A 13,274-nucleotide genomic window follows, 5' to 3' on the forward strand; every position below is an offset into this window, starting at 1 on the left:
GTTGGCGTTTTCTCTCTATCTGAATCTGTTCTGAGTCAACCACAACTTGGATTGGGGTGAGAACATCGGCCGGACCAGGTCGACTGTCCTCAGATCAGTCTTTTTTTTTTTTTTTAAATAATGCATGTTGGGTCTGGGTTGGTTTTCCATGGGTCTGTTTCAACTCGGATCCAAACCCTGAAGAATATAATGAAGCACTGTGCTACAGTCACCTAAATCTGGAAAGAATCCAAACTCAACAAACCTATCCTTTACAGGTTTGAACACAAACTAATTTCAAACCAACAATCTTTAAAAAGATCTCTGTTGTTTCTGGACACACTGGTAAACATTATTTGGTTGTAGAAAGATGACTCTCTAGCAGACCTTGAGGGTGGTGTCAGATGTGGTTGTAGGGTGGGATACTGAACCTACATAACTGTGTGTTACTGATCAGAAAAACCAGCTCTTAAAACCAAGACCCTAACCTTTAATATAAACACATCAATTAAGAGTAAACCTGAGAAAGCTGCTCTTTTTATTCCTGTTCTTGGTTATAAGTTCTTAAGCACTTCATTGTTGCTTTAGCTCAGCCTGGACTTGTAGTGATCCTCTCGCCGTCGGCTAAATGTTCAAACAGGAACTGGCTTGGTCTGTTTCGCACAAAACCCCCTTTTATTTCTTCCTCTTTATCAGCACCTTCTATTTATAGAGGCGTTACTGCAGTAGTACAGCTGTACATAGGTACAGTATGTTCAATAAAACAGAGGCTGCTGCTGACCACATCACCAGGCGCATCTCCGCGTTGTGTCCCACGGCTATACAGTGTGCACCAGCTTGCAGAGGGTATTGGAATTACCGAGACGTGAAACACACACAGTGACACACAGGCACATTTACAGCAAGGACAAACATGTAGAGTCAGATATAGAGTGTGATACATACAGATTATATAACATAGACACACAAACAGAAAGGTCTGCATGAAGACTTGACAAACTAGATATCTCGACCTTTAGTTGGACAAAGGAAGCAATATGAAGACATCTTGCACTATGGAGCCCTGGAAAACACATTTTTAATTATTTTCTAACATTTTAAACACTATGTTATGAATCAGTTAATCAAAAATAATGAAAATATCTGTCATTTGCAGCCCTTACACTGCACAATTTTCCAAAACAGCTAACAAACAGTATTCTTGAGGGTTGAGTGTCTTTCTCAAGGATGCCATGAGCCAGGGACCCCTCGACCGCCCTTATCATTCATGGCTGATGCACTTTACCACCTGAACTACTGACTCTTCTATTTCAGTCCAAGGCACACAGCTGTGAAGCAGAAAGTGTCTCCATATGCCAGCAAAATTTCCACGTGTGCTGTCAAAGGAGGAGCTGTTTCGATTATTCACTGCTTATAGAGCAGCTGCAGAATTTGGCTCTAAAACCGAGTTGTTTCTCGCTGCTGTTCAGCTTGAATACAACCTTGTTTATGATCACAAATCTGAATTGCCAAATGTCACTTCCCTCTGCTAGAACAGACACACACAGACAAAGGGCTGTCAAGGAGAAATCAAAGGGATGGTGCAAACATAGCACTTGCTGGATATGAGCTCTGAGATAGTGTACAGAGAGGTCAAAGGTCACAGCTAAGACTCCATGGGTCTTTCTCAGCCTGCAGACTTTTGAAACTAGTTGGCAAGCAGTGCATTCTGGGATACTTGGCTGCCCCATGTCCACACAAGTAGGCTCCTCAATAAAATGGCTGGAGCAGGTAGGTTTTGGAGAGGTAGGGCACTATATGGCCTATGGGACAATCCTTTACTTTAAAGATGATCCAGATGATCCAGGAACTTTTTATTTTGAATAACTTTCAAACTAATAATTACATCAGTGTGATTCCAAATGCTAGAGTAGGTTTTCATGGTCAAGCAATCAAACAGTATCATGAGAGTCAGACTATAATGGGAATACTGCTCTTACATGTAATGCCATTATGGTGAAACTCATCTGCCTTGGCAGAGGTTTGCACTCTCTGAGCGCTGTCCAGTTTGATCTGGATGCAGACTTTGAACTGGAACAGTATTTGGACTGTGACTTATGACGTTTCAGAAGAACACAAGTACAGAGAAGAATGCAAATTGGGAAAAAGTTGCTATAATTCTATGCCCTAGGACTGGTATGCTATTCAATTTTGACAGACAAAAAGTAGTCATTTAGATTTAGACTACAGGGCCAGTCTATCCAAGTAACGCCAATTTAGAAATATGGACTCCTAGTTCAAACTTAGCAAGTTTGAACTCCCAAGGACGGGAGTTCAAACGTTGTGTACTTTGCATTGAGAAACACCTCATGTTTTCTGAAAACACAGAATATTGTGACTTTAAAATCCAGCAAATGTAGATAAAGCAGAACAATACAAGTCATTCTAAAGAACTCTGCCAATTACAACCACAGGTACCTTAAGTATACTGTGTCTAATTTCATTGGAATGCACAAGGTTCAACTGGGCACAAGAGCTTAGAAGCATTCATCTATAGACAAAAACTGTCTTGCAGTTCAGCACCTGCACACACAAACAAGGTAGGTGTGTCAAACCACACTGGCACAGTGTCAGCTGACCAACCTTGACAGACTTGGCTGAGGTTCCATAAACAAGGTGCACATGGCCAATTTGTGTAATGGAGATAACACTTTCGCTGGCAACATTGAGCCAGATTAAACAACCTACCAAGGCATGATTCAACAACAACATCAGCGAGACACAAGAAGCAAAGAGAATCGTCAAAAAGAAAAATTAAAACAGTGAGAGAAAGTGACCTGTCCAGAAGTCATTGGAGACCAATATGTCTGTTATGTCTGGCCTCAGATGACATCATCAACGCTACAGTATCACCGGGGGTTAAAAAAAAAAGACTAAAGCCTCCACTCAGTTAATGTCCAACCAACCATCAAGCCAAATAAAAAGCTGCAAATTTTTATCCACAATTATTACATGCCATATAAAAGCACCTCCCTGCCCCCAGTGTCCCAAAATGGCTTTATGTAGATATGACATGTTGAAACCAGCCGATCAGCTCACAGCAGAGTCTTTAAGCTGCAGAACACAAGTCACTGGTCTGGAAGTCGTCCAAATACAATTCAAAAGGCAGGCTGCATTCCTGTACCCATCCCCCTGTACCTGCTGCAAGGAGAAAACATTCACATGCACTGTACATGGCTGTGCACATACTATTGAACTGAATACATGGAAGAGGTAGTTTCTGTACACATTTATGCTGCATCTTCAGATAGACGTGATACAGTACATCCACTGCACCAAATGACTTGTTTCTTCCCTCATCCGTCTTTGTGTGTATGCAAAGTGACCACAATGCCTCAAAACTCTTCCACATGCCTGTGTACAACTCAAACCAGACTGTACTCGGTGTCATCGAGCCAACTCATCAGAGCATGTGGAGCGCTGAAAGAATGCCCCAAGTACCAAGTGAGCAGCATTACTAACCCCAGGCGTTAAATACTCTTTACTCTTCTCCGCCATAATTGGATCTTCCAAAGTTCACTCCAGTTGTGTGGCAAAGGAGTAGGAGAGAGCAGACTGGAATACTTGTGGCCTGACAACAAAAGAGCTGGAATGCCCTTCTCCAAACTGGTTAATGCAGCCAACCCCCTCATCTCAGGAGGCTTTCTGCTCCATCTTCCCTTTTGTCTTTCTCTGATGTTTCTCTTCTGTGTGTTTCCTTGCCCCTGTAGGGATACTGGTCTGGTTTCGATTATGGATCCAGAGCTCTGGAATTGTGTTTGTAGCTATTTGAGTATAATAAACTTGCTCACTGCAGATATACTGCTTTTCTTTCGACTCTCAGAGTGGTGCCCCTGACCACAAAGAGAGCCTTTCTTGGGCAGAAGAGAGCTGTGAAATTTACACTCACATCTCTCAGGTGAGATCACTGCACTCTATCAGATTCTACCCACCCCAGATACATTCACTCTACTACAGACTGACATAAGCACCCAGTATGAGGCCACATGCATGTATTTACATGTACTCCTCTCAGAGCATGTGCAACTAAACCCACTTTTTTTTCCAAACAGTGCCATGCATCCACACTCATGTGTTACTCAATAAACCTTGTGCCCTTAGGCAGCGGTGTGAGACACTAAGGTCATACACAGAAACTATCTATAATCAAGTCAAGTCAATAATCTTTATTGTCATTATGCATAGCACAACAAAAATTTTTCCAGCAGCTCTCCGCTTAAAAGACACATTACTTACATAACACAAAATTATGTAAGTCAATATAAAAATATGAACAAATAAAAAGGGATGAATGGGACCTAATCAGGTCAGCAGCATGTTAGCAGCAAAAGAGTGTAGTAACATTATAAGGTGCAGCTCAGTGCAAATCTCAGTCTTTAGGAAGAGGTGTGAGCATGGGTGTGTGTCTGCAGAGGTCCAGTGTTCTGTCTGTGTCTGTCCATAGGAGGGAGGTTGTGTGTGTGTGTGTGACTAGGGGTTAGGGGGGTGATTGATTTCACAGCTCTGGGGAAGAAACTGTTTGTTTTAGTCTTTATATTCCTGTACCTTTTCCTGGAGGGAAGAGGCACAAACAGACTGTTGACTGGGTGGGTGGGGTCTGCAGCAATCTGTCTGGCCCTCCTCTGGATCCAGTCAGTGTATAGTGAGTCCAGATCCAGAAGAGGACTCCCTACGATGCCCTGAGCTGTTCTCACCACCCGGATCAAATCCTTTCTGTCCTGCGCAGTGCAGCTCCCGTACCACACTGTCGCACTGAGACAGAGGATGCTCTCTACTGTCGCTCTGTAGAAGTTCGCAAGCAGCTGAGAGGAAGGACCAGCGTGTTTCAGCTTCCTGAGGAAGAAAAGCCTTTGCTGGGCTTCCTTCACCAGGTAGGATGTGTTCAGAGACCAGGTCAGGTCAGATGTGATGTGGATGCCCAGGAACTTCATGTTGTCCACTTGCTCCACCACCTCCCCGTGTATGAGAAGAGAAGCATATTTTGTCTTCCTGGACCTCCTATAGTCCACAATGACTTCCTTAGTCTTGTGGGTGTTCAGGACAAGATTGTTATCTGAACACCACCTTGTCAGGTGCTGGATCTCCTCTCTGTAGTGAGTCTCATCATTGTTTGAGATGAGACCCACTACGGTGGTGTCGTCTGTGAACTTCACAACTGTATTTGTGAGATTAATGGCTTTGAGCAAAGGTGACACTGTACTGTCCAACCATGGTTTCTGGTTTGGAAAAACCCTGATGGACTTTGTAGGTAGGACACCATCAGTACAGAACTGCACATAGTCCAGAACAGTTGATGTATAAGCCTCCAGGTCAGAGCCCCTTTTGAGCCCTTTGTCCTGGCTCATAACCACGTTCTACCTATGGACCACCTATATCACATTTCTTATCATGCCCTGTAATTAGAAACTGCTATGGTACACAATCCCTTCAGATCTCAGAAATATATAGTAACTGCCACCAAAGGTGCAGCAGATGCACGAGCAGACTGCAATTTAACATCTCTGTCAAAGAAAACATCCATTTTGTCTATGCACAGAATCACAGAACTGTGGAAAACAGTCATACTGTTCAAGCACGGCAGCGTATTAAAATGCATTCATTTTTAACTTGAAACTGGACCACACTTGCTACAGTGACCAGTTTCACACCATGATATTCAGTTGGCTGTCTGGATGCCGCGGTAGCCAGCGGTGCGGACCGCCCGATGAGCACCTCAGTTTGGGCTGGGATCACAGGGGGCCGAGCAGGGCTCAGCCACACTAGAAATACTTAAAATAAAAGAATGTGTTTCATCATCACAACACACCCTATGACACCGTCCCTTTGGTCCTGGCCTTACATGTGCGTGATCAAAAAAGAGCTCTCACAGCTTGAGTAATGGTACAAAGTCAGTTCTGTAGACAAGCAGTAAAGCTGAACATGGAGCTGCTGAAGACTTTAAATGTCTGTGTATTGAGACTGAAGTCTGACAGACTAACACAGCTGATATCACCACACAGCAAAATATAAACCAAAAGAAACTGTAGTACAAAGTGGGTCTAGAATGTTTGATGTTAGACACAGTGCTGCCATCACATAGTCTGACTATAAACACTGACAAAACCTTTCAACTGCAAAATGTTGATTTCCATTTTTGGTCTGTCATTCTACCAAATGGTAAAGGATGTACAGTATTTGCAAAAGCAAATGGGTGACACAAGCCAATAAATAAACAAGTTGGTCAAGAGAAAACCAAATGGCAACACTTGTGATAATCAGTGGGCTGCTTTGGTCATTTCTCAAACACAAATATCACACCGTCTCAAACAGCAGCCTTTGTACAGTTAAACATTTCAGTAGGCAATAATTTATCTTAAATTGAGTGCGTACATACAGACAATAACAAATGTGTAACTGTCTAAAAACCGTATTAGCGAACTGAACTTCTCTGATCTTAACACAAGCGTTGAGTGCACCATCCCGGAAAAGAGAAGAAACATGCTTTTCACAATTTTATGACATATAATCAACAAAACAATTCATCAAGAGAATAATCTGCAGATTAATCTCTAAAGCAAACAAGAAACAATACACATTCCTGGCCACAGTTTCCGGCAATTCCAGTGACCAACTGAGCAAGTGCCAAGAAACACAGCAATGCACTAAGACGACAACTGCTTTCAGTAAATCTAAATATGATGGGGAGAACACATTCTATACTTCTCTAAAACCTAAAGGAAACAAAATCTGAAAGAAAAAAAAAACACTGAATGTAAACATAACTATTTACTTATGAGAAAACTCCACAGGGCAAATAAAAAAGTTTCTGTAAACAGGGCTGGACCTGAAATAACTTTAGACCAGGTTTATTTTCTAAAAAGTACAGGAAGCACAGCATAATTAAGTGGTGTTGAGGAGTGCTGCCTGTATCACTGCTACATTATGCCAATCAGTTCTCGGTCATGTCTCCAGTATAGCAGAGCTCACATTTATCTTGGCAGGAGCCGTCACAGGTCCTTCACCAGACTTCTGCCAGAGCAGCCTGACATGATGTGGATCACTCACAGTGCAAACTATGCATCAAGGCAAACACATAGGATTTAAAATAAGCTAATTAAAAGATAATCTTCACAAATTCTGGAGGTAAACCACATGCAGCTTTCAGAAACATCATAAAGACCTTGGCTTTCCCTTTGTACTCTGCAGCACAGATCAGCTGTAGCTGTCCTTAGAGGCCTGCGCATCTTACCAGAAACAGTATCACACCACAAACACTTTGTACTGTCTGCCAGCTGCGGGTTTCACTCTTCCGCTGACCCCATACAGAGTCTTTAATACAGATGTGATCACACAAGAATGAATGAAATAACAGTATCAACAGAGAGCTGCAAAAGAGGAACATTTTGTGCTTTGCTGAAAAGAGGCAAAAACCACTTCCTTTCAGTGAATGAGAGAGCTGTCCAAGAAACCACACGGTTTCAGAAAATACCACCCACTCAATCGCTACCTTGCTGCAGCCTAACGTTGCAGCACCTTGTTTATCTTCTACTACAATAAAACCATATGTGCAGAAAGCACTTGCTCTTCACAGGAAAAATCCCACCATGTCCCGCCCTCACTGCCTCCTGGCTTCGACAGAGGCCACCGATCACAGAATTAAGACAACCATAATCCACACAAACTAATTCAACCCTGTATCAGACAGCAACATTACCCAGTGATGTTTCCTCAGTTACTGTAGTTGTCTTTCTAAATTAATCCCCGGCTTCTTCACAGAGTCAAACTAAACTGGCAGTACTCTATTCTCCAGACAGCAAAGAGCCTGAAAGCAGCTTATTAAGTTAGGTTATTGATCACCAAGAAAAACTGCTCATTTAAATGTCACAAAGAGAAAAGGAAGGAGTATTAATATGTATCGACAGCTTGCACATGCTTTGGGTTCCGTTTAAATGTCACAGTGTCTCTTTTGAACACAGCATGAAGCTTATGTCCAATGGCCGGCAGGGCCTGACTGGCCATCAGAGGAATTCAATTCAGTCAGACTGACCCCAAGGTTTAGTACGGGAGCTGTCCCAAAGCATGCACCGGGATTACCGGGTGGTGAGTCCATCAATCAGAGAATAAAAATAATTCAGCCACCAGTTCCAAGGCCACTCACAGTTTGCCTGCCCAGCCAGTGCTGAAGGTAAGTCTCAGCACAGTGCAGAGATGTTTGCATTTGCATCTGTGAATGTGTGACCAAGTGTGTGTGTGTGTGTGTGTGTGTTTAATCAGCCATGTTTGTGAGTGTGTGTATGCCAGAGCGGGAAAGTGATTCCCCTGATGGGCATGACAGATGGGCAGGGAGTGGCTCAGCTCATTCTGTCAGACACCTGAGATGCACAATGGCGTGACGGGTGTGTCGGTGCGGCGCCTGCGCTCACCTCTCATCTCTCTGACACAAGCCACCTTGTTTATATTCATGCACTTGCTTCTTACTAAACTAGGCTAGGTGCTAACGTTACATTGCTCTGCAAACCACAACAGGAAAAAAAATGCCTATATAACTGGAATATGTCTGTTTTGCATCCTGCTGTTTTATTACCAAAGTTCAACACACAAAACATTCTCAGTTTTAACAAGAGCTGACATTGATTTCACTGATTAAACTGATAAGCTGCAGCCGATTATATCAACTTTTAATGCTACGTGACTGCAAACACAGTTCTAAGCAGATTCAAGTCTGCACAGAATAAAACGTTGGTTGCAGAGGATCACAGAGCAGCCACCTCACAAACCTCACTTCCTGTGGACCCGAGTATCAAACACGTTGTGTTAAGCAAACAATATAACCACACAAATATTTTCAAACAACATCCAGTCACAGTGCACAAAAGAATGGTCCAACCTTTAGAAGCGTGCAAAAAGACCAAAATAAAATATGGCTCTCTGCAAGCCAAAGATCAAGGCGTCCCTCTACATCCCAAAGTGGAGCTTTTGCAGATCAACACCCACACACTGGTGAGTTTTCTCTGGCAAAACGGCCTCGCTGATCACAGCACACCGGTTTTAACAGATGGAATCTCTAACTGCTCTTTCCTGCTACACATCTGTCACTGCAAAGTGAGCACACAAAGCATGGGAACACAATATGAAAAGATGACCAGTCAAGATGAAAGGGAAGAGAAAGTGTGTACAACTCAGGTCTGAACTGTGACTTGTTGCCAGCAGACATAAAAAAATAAACTAGGTCAGAAAACCTGTTGCACCACCAACTTGACTCCAGTGTGTTGATTTACTGTCATCAAGTAATTTCAGTTGTCCACATGAGATGCAGTTATGAGGACATGTTTTTCTATGCTGCTAAAATGTGAAGGAAGGTACAGTGCTCTTAGTACAGAGCCAAAACATTTTATTTTACCGTATATTAAAATTGATTTGTTTGATGATCCACATTTTAAAATGCATACCTACGTATCACTCTGTACGTTTTCTGGCATGCAATTTGATTTGTAAATGAAAAGCTGGTACAACACACTACGACATATGAATCAGCCACCTTCATGCTGCTGTGCTCACATCTCTCAGCAGAGAAACTGCAGCCTCTTAATATCTGGTTGAAAACATTTCCTACCTTGATGATCAGTTGTCTTCACTTCAGGGTCGTTCATTTACACTCGATCCCAGCTTTCATGCCAACGTAGGTGTCAGGGAACTCTGTAATCAGAACAGATTATCTGTGACTCTTTCATATCTTTGCCAACAAAAGAAAGCAACATCCATAGTGCCAAGAAAACAGGTTTCCAGAGTGACCCGGGGAGACAGGAGCTGATAGCTGTAGCTCGAGCACAAGGAAACCCACATGGCTACTGCCAAGACAGAGAGGAATGGGAGGAGAGTTCAAGAGGAAAATCCCCAAAGGAAGTGCAAGGGTTTCTTGTCTATGCAAATGAATGTTAGATTTTCATGCAACCAGATTACCACTAAAAGGCTTAGTGGTCTAATCCTTTAGCCAAATAAGTTGTCTAACCTGAGGCTCAGGCTGACCAGAGGAATCAAAAGGTATGTGAACCTTGCTATACTTTGAAAAGGCCACGAGTACACAGTATCTGTGCACTGCAGGTATTCCTTTAATCATCCCTCTGGCTCTATTACTGTCCATACAACCAGGCATTTTATTTTCACCTGTGGTGCTACTATCATAAAAGCAAACACCAGGTGATATTAAACAGAGTTGGTGATTCATTTCAGAAGCATTATTTGTTGCTTTTTTGAATTTTTTTTCATCCCAATGGCAGTGAGGCCATTAAATGCACTGACAACATAAAGAAAAAACCCGTTATCTGTGGCAGCAGCAGGGCTGAAAAAAGCCTGACCAGTAACTTTACTCGGTCTGAGCAGAACCACTGGACGGCATACCTGGCTGTCAGCCGAGCTTTCTACTCTGTACGTGCACTCAATGCATGAGACAAGAGGCTCCCATAAGGCCAGGCAGGCAGATGTGTTACCGCCGTTTTACAGCTAAAGCTAGCGAGCTATGGCAGAGCAGGTACCACAGCAGCTTTCAGTCACAACCACAGGCCATATTTGAGAAGGTTACAACTGAAAAAAAATTGGTTGCTGCAAGAAGTAAAGCCAGAATTAGCATCAGTTGTGGCTTTTGAACGACGGCAACGACCAAGGGAACAAAAGGGGCTGAAAAGTGGCGCCATGGTGGCGGCCGTGTTTCTGCTGGACAGCTAATTATCAGTTTGTTTTGTGGAAGGGGGGAGGTGTTTTCTTGAAATCTGTAAGTAGTGTTGTGGGTTTCAAAAGAAGTCGGAATAAAAAGGTGAGATTTCTTCTGCTACTTGTTTTGAAAATCAAGCTTCTTCTTGCTGGTCTTTCCAGGAGCACCAACTATACCTTTAACAAAACGAGCTCAATCACAACCATTTTACATAATTTTCAACCAAAATTGCAGAAACATTTCCAATCCCAGCTACTTTATTTTACACTTTAGTGAGAGGTGACGGCTTGTTGTGAAAAGTATCTTTTCATTGCTGACTTCTCCCGACATCAAGCCAAGAATAAGAAAACTTAATTTCCCGCTGTTTTCTTGTCAGTTTGTCAGAGTATGTCTGACAAATTGCTATGCGAGTCCTGCACATCAAACTTTAACAGGCAGACTGTTGCATCCTGTTATTGAGTCTTTCTTGTTAGATGACAACATCTCCTGAAATTTGACTGCAGCCAATGTTAATATTTTCTAATCGGATGTTTGGGACTGAGATGTTTGTCAAAGACTCATTATCTTTAAGTGCTCCTGCCACACTTTATTCCAAATATGCTTTTAGCATTTTTTATGTTTTTCTCTTGTAGAGCTGCAACAACTGATCGACTGGCCTATTAGCTGATCGACAGAAAATTAATCTGCAACCTTTCTGGTCAATCAATAATTGTCATTTTTTTAAGCAAACAGCTCAAAACTAGTTCCAGCTTCTCACATATCAGGATCTTCTGCTGTTCTGTTCTGTGCCATTGCAAATTGAATATCTTCGGGTACTGGACATCTGAGCAGTGGAAAATACAGAGACAATTATCTGTCCTAGTCTCTTTACAGCTAACATATGACTGAACTGTATCATTTTACTCATTAGAGAATCATCTTGCTGTGTGGGATTTAATGCTGAGCGAGTTATGCGGGGACCCTGGCTGCAGTCTGTTTCAAAGAGCTGCTGTCATCCCTACAACTGGGAGAATGGCCTCAAACGAGACATGTTGCAGGATACACCGACACGTTGCCAAATCACCCGCTGAATCACATTCATCTGTTTGCATATTATGCAAATCAGCCTAAGTTACTTTAAGTGTCATTTCCCTTTCTGGCATTTAGCTGATGCTCTCATACACACTGCCTCAACAGAAGAAGAAGAATAGGGAGCATCAATTTAATTTCCTTTATTTGTCTTTTTTTTAACAGATGAGTGCAGCACATATTCCATTAATGCCCATTCCAGCCCTAATCCAATTCATTGTTCTTCCACAGCTCGGTGTGTAGATGTCATTTCCTTTTCATTTATTTTTAGTGCAATTTGCTGGTTTGCATAGTTTAAAAGCATAGCTGTTACATGGCCTCAGACACACACATATACTCTCACTCACACAGTGCTGTAACTGATCCAGTGTGGAGATTGATCAACTGGGCGGCGTCCAAATTAAAGGCCGTCCTCTGCAGACACGCCAAGCATAATAATGCTCTCCTCTCTTTGCACTTTTCCTTGGCCAGAGGACGCGACAGTGAAAAAATGCACGAGAGAAAGCAAGAAAAAGGAGAAAAACGCTGTGACACCGATCACAAAAAAAAGGAATGCCTGGCTCTCAAACATCTAACCCATTTTCTGCTCGTTATCCCCCGCTCCTCCTCCTCTCTCTCTAATTTCCCTCCTTCCTGTAATCTACAGTGAAGAAGCTGAGTCCAAGTCAGCGGTGCTGCAATGAAAGCCTGCGCACAGCAGCCTGATGGCAACACAATAAACAGAACCAGAACACAGAGCATGCTAAGCTTGAATTGACAACAGATTTAATTCTCTCTGCAGGTTTTTATGGGAATCTGTGTGTGTGTGTGTGTGTGTGTGTGTGTGTGTGTGTGTGTGTGTGTGTGTGTGTGTGTATGTGTTTCTGAGGCAGACACATGCACTCCATATGTTCATCAGTATGCATAATGAGAGACGGCTCAATAATCAATTATTCATTCGCTAGAAATACACTGGTACTAAAACCAGTTGCACAAAGGCAAAAAAAATGATGATACATATAACATTACATACAATATTCTGGCAGTGCTGGGGCATACAAGCATTTTTACATCATATACAGTAAGAGTGCACGCTCTCATCTTGGTTGGTCTGTGTTGTCAGGTTCTTTTCATTATGCTTTGTTTTAGTGTGCAGGTAATGTTTGGTTTGCATTAGCTTCTGAGTACAGCACACCGAGTAAGCAGTAAACAGCGAGGCTGATGTCAACGAGATAAAACCACACACAGTTAACACCGGGAGCCGTAGTGCATTGCTTCCTGTCAGTCTGTTGTGAGCAGCAATTTGATTCCTGTGTGGGACTGGTGGACTCTGCCACTAACAGTGAAACTATAAATTGAATGGCTGTTGCTGAAAAATACCAAGCAAACAGTAACAAGTTTGATTTAAGGAAAACGTGACTTTAATGACATGCAAATAAACAAAAACTGCATGGTCACACTGCAGGATGAAACAAGGAGAAGGACTTTGCAGGCAGAGAAAAGAAGAACAGGGGTCAACTTC

General features: G+C 42.6%; 1 protein-coding gene across 1 annotated transcript in view; it reads right to left on the reverse strand.

Annotated features, from left to right (window-relative positions):
• The window catches only part of thrab (thyroid hormone receptor alpha b), a 95,324-nt gene that overhangs the window by 69,054 nt on the left and 12,996 nt on the right, over positions 1-13,274 (reverse strand). Inside the window, exon 2 of the mRNA XM_020604641.1 lies at positions 9,611-9,693. The gene's annotated coding sequence lies outside the window, so the exon portion shown is untranslated. The remainder of the gene's footprint in view (positions 1-9,610; positions 9,694-13,274) is intronic.

Source organism: Monopterus albus, unplaced genomic scaffold (genome assembly GCF_001952655.1).
Source record: "Monopterus albus unplaced genomic scaffold, M_albus_1.0 scaffold67.1, whole genome shotgun sequence".
Taxonomy (NCBI): domain Eukaryota; kingdom Metazoa; phylum Chordata; class Actinopteri; order Synbranchiformes; family Synbranchidae; genus Monopterus; species Monopterus albus.